Genomic DNA, 4,566 nt, shown 5'->3' on the forward strand with positions numbered 1-4,566 from the left:
GAATAGAGCATTATTTTTTCCATTGTGTATGAAATGTGCTATATAAACAAACTTGCAGACCAAAGAGCTGTACAACACAATTAAAAAAACAAACATAACATACTAAAACAGGATGGTATAATGCCCTTTTTACAAGATATAAAATAAATCTCTGATGTCCCCAGAGTGCGTGTGTGAAGTTTTGGCTCAAAATACTGCATAGATATTTTTATATAGCATGTTAAAGTTGTCACTTTTTGAGGGTGAGCAATAACGCACCGTTTTGTGTCTGGCACTTTAAATGCAAATATGCTGCTGCTCCCGACACAGAGGGCGGGGTTTCAAGAGCTCGTGTGTTAGCAGCTCCGATTACGTCACGCAGACACACACTAAAATGACAGAAACTGTTCTGCCTTTTATGTTTAAACGGAGTCAGACAAAGATGGAGAGACTCAAGAAGAAGTGACAACACGTAGAATGCAACAGGACGTCTCTGATTGGTTAGTTGATGAATTTATGTTGCTGATGTGGAGTTAACTATCTTCAATTAGCATATTATATCATGATAATCTATAAATCGCTCGTATAGGAACTGTTGTGTGATGCACACAGAGTGACTTTCTATTGCATGTGAAAAGTGAAACGGATGCTACAATTTGAGCTGACTCACAAATGTGCTCGACTACAGCAACTCTTCCTCTTCTCAACACGGACTGCGTGTTCCCGGGGGCGGGGTTTATGTAAATTTCAGGGTGATGGTGATGTCACCAACCCTGGAGGAATGTCGTGCAGTCCCTACCAGCCGTTTGTTGTAGTCCTTAAAAAAGATTTCTTTAAAATCAAATATCTCCCTTTGCTTTGAACTTTGAGCGTTGTAACTTTGCAGATGTTGTTTATGCTCAAAAAGCAACATTACACACTAACTACACTCAAAAAAATGATTCAAGGCCTTCTTAGGTATGACACATTTAAATTGTGTTAACTTTATTTAAATATATCTAATTAGGAATAATACGTATATATATATTTAATAAGTCTAACATAAAATGTATAAATAGTGTCATCTATGAGATTTCATTTAATTTGGTTAACTCAAATTAATTTGGCTTCGGAGAGCGTCATTTGCGCATGTGCAAGACAAGCTCAGAGAAGAACATGCTCAGAGGGTGTGGCCGCCATTTTATCGTCTGCCGCCGCAAGGACTGCGCATCGTCGTATTCGTTATTGGTAAGTATTATCTTGTTTGAGTATTTGTAATAAAGAATTTATCTCACTGTAAGAGGATGTGTAACTTATATCATAATTTTGAGTGAAATATGCAACAGCAGTGAAAGTTATGCAAGGTGAATTGTTTTAAGTGTCCCTTCGATAGCTTAACTTACTCACGCAACGTGCAAATTCTGTGTTAGACCAGTCTAACGATCCCGAATTTGACTGTAACTGTGCAAAATTGGTTCTTAACTTATTGGCTTGCTAGCTAGATTGATCCGTCATAAAATGAATTGGAGGCTTGCGATCGCCGCGATTGTTTCGGCGCCGAGTCTATTTTTAGCTGCGTCACTCACTCACGCTGAATTGGCCACAGTGCGTTTTTCTTGATCAAATTTGACCTGCCTAACATGAAAAATAAGACATTTCACCATAAAATCATGAAGTGAGGTGTTCCGTGTTTCACAATCACAATATTAAGATTACTTTGATCATGTAAACTACCTATTTACAACATCGTAGCTGAGCTGCCCAAGGTAAATCAGAGCAAGTGACAGACGGGTTAGCCTAAGTTACATCAGAACACCTGAAAAATGTGACAGAATGGACGATAGTCGTCTGTTTTTGCAGTAAACACGCTATTTGATTAACGCTATAAAACGCATATTTGTTGAAATTATCGATCTATGTATTCTGTGAAGTCCCATTCGTTTCTCAAAAAAATAAGCATCTATCTATCTATCTATCTATCTATCTATCTATCTATCTATCTATCTATCTATCTATCTATCTATCTATCTATCTATCTATCTATATATTACATACGCACTTTGATGGCGTATAATATGATATAAAAAGTCATTTTTGCGTATCAATTGCACGATGAAACACAATGCATGCTATAGATATGCATAGATATATGCATAGATATAGACAATTGTACCAAGTAAACATTTAAAATTATTTTAAAATCAATTTAATTACTTGAGAGAATTGTAAAGTGTCATATTAAGGGATTAGTTCACCTCAAAATGAAAATTTCCTGATAATTTACTCACCCTAATGTCATACAAGATGTTCATGTCTTTCTTTTTTCAGCTGGGATCATGCAGAGCCCTTTGAAGCACTTCAGAGCCTTTCGAAATTGCATTGATTTGGACTTCAACTATTTGCTTACCGTTGAAGTCCATTGTGTGGAGAAAAATCCTGAAATGTTTTCCTCAAAAAAATTAATTTCTTTTCCACTGAAGAAAGAAAGACATGAACATCTTGGATGGCATTGGGGTGAGTAAATTATCAGGAAATTTTCATTTTGAGGTGAACTAATCCTTTAAGTGAACGAGTTGGGTAAAACAGAACCATGTAAACAAAAAGCATATTTTCATGTGAGTACTGGTTCCCACTCCTAATCAACATCTTCTCTTTCACAGTTTTATGAACATGACCAGGTGAACAGCAACCTCCTATTTATAGTAAGTCATATTCAAATATTCTGATTTAGGCTGCTTGTGTCATTTGTTAAATATGGTATCTTATAATACTTTTTTATTCTTCTTTTTAGGATTGTTTCTTTTTTAGTGCAAAGAATGTGTCCATCGAAACTAGCTAGCAGGTATTTGTTTCTGCAGCATTTTAGGCAGACTCATGTGTGCTTTAGGGGCAGTTTTCGCTATCCATGTCCATACACAGATTGCCCATGCACGTTTAGTACATGGAGTAAGCTTCTTAATCACACATACAAAATACATGCTAAACAGGAAACTCCAAAGCCAGAAGAATTAACAACATTCCAGTATCATGTGTGTTCATGCAAGGAGCTAGCAACAGAAAGATTATTTTCAACACATAAATGGACATCTCAGGCATAATGAAACAGTTCAGTGTATGTTTGTAGGATGTGCATTTGAAAGTAATATTTACAGTACATTTAACACCCACAGATACCGGAAACACAATCCACATTCATTAATAGACTTCAAACCCATTGTCGTCAGCCAGTGCCCATGATAGAGGTGTTCAAGAATCAATGGCCAGCTCTCTTTCAGCAGAGTGAAGTAAACATGTTATGTAGTGTTTTATTTTAGTCGATATTAGGTTCTTTTCGTAGTAAGAAATTGTTTTTTGTTGTTGTTTTTTTTTCCATTTTGAAGGTGAACGCAGAGTTCATGCAGATCACTACGAAGCCACTGCAATCAATGTTCCTACAGCTGAACCACTTTTCAGATAAACTGATGCAGATCTTCAAGAGCAAAGGAGGAGTTAAGGGGCAAAAGATCAAAAACGCCCTGGCGATCAGAGACTCTGTTAGTATAAATGCATGCAATGTCTTCTGTTTTGTCTAGTTATTGTACAGCTTTCTGCATTTGGCTAATTTCAGTCTTGATTTTCCCCCTGCCAACATAAACATCAGGAGAGAGTGCACCCTGAAAGGCCTGATGATCTACCTGACTGAAGATCCAGACTCTTTCTTCAAGGAGTATGTGGTAAGTGATTATTATGAATATAACAACAATTCTGTTAGTACTTTTATGTTTTAAAAGAATATATGATTGATTATTATTAAATGCTCAATTTTCATTTTAATTTCCCAATAAAATATGTATTAGTGGAATAATCATTTTGTTTTATTCATTTTAATAAAATAATATTTTTAATAGTAAAAATTTTGCAGGGTTAATAACTGTGTGTATGCCTTTCATTGTTCATCTGAACACAATAGAATTTGTAGAAGTTTTCAGATGTGTATGTCTATGTCCATAAAATGGAAATAAATGGCAGCCAACAATGTAATAGCAAAAGTGAAAAGTAGCAATGCAATTTGCTGATTACTTTTAAAATATAAAGGGTCAAATTCACCTGGGCTTAACCAAAGTGTTTTGTGTTTTGTCCAGGCCACTGAGGATGCAGAAAATGGGGATTTACAAAATCCAAAGAGGAGATTGTACAGCAGACATAGGAGTTGTGATCGAGGGCATTAAGGTTTTGAGGGACCTAGACTTCGTGATCCTGGCATTCATCATGCTGTTCGGTCTCATTTATGCTCTTGATCTTAATTTTCCTGACAACCTCAAGTACACCTTCAAGTTTATCCAGAAAATCCTAATGAATTTGGATGGACATATGCTGAATGCAAAAATCCAGCAACTTAAAATCAAGCTGTTTGCATGAGATGTGCACTTTTTTTGAGAACACAATGAGAATTATTTGAGAATACATTGTTGTATATTGAGTCATTAACATACTTATGCACGCACACACACCACACATTATTATTATTTTTTAACATTCTTACATGCTTTTTCTTACACACTTTTTTGTGTATTTCTGTCGTTCTTGTCTTTAGGGATAGTTCACCCAAAAATGAAAATTCTGTCATCA

General features: G+C 35.7%; 1 long non-coding RNA gene across 1 annotated transcript; it reads left to right on the forward strand.

Annotated features, from left to right (window-relative positions):
- Nucleotides 1-2,553: 2,553 nt before the first annotated feature.
- Nucleotides 2,554-3,244, forward strand: LOC308707562. Its single transcript, XR_014032187.1, has 3 exons — nt 2,554-2,660; nt 2,750-2,800; nt 3,129-3,244. It is a non-coding gene; the product is annotated as an uncharacterized lncRNA (long non-coding RNA).
- Nucleotides 3,245-4,566: the final 1,322 nt, after the last annotated feature.

The sequence above is a fragment of the Scardinius erythrophthalmus genome (genome assembly GCF_964197995.2).
Source record: "Scardinius erythrophthalmus genome assembly, chromosome: 2".
Taxonomy (NCBI): Eukaryota; Metazoa; Chordata; class Actinopteri; order Cypriniformes; family Leuciscidae; genus Scardinius; species Scardinius erythrophthalmus.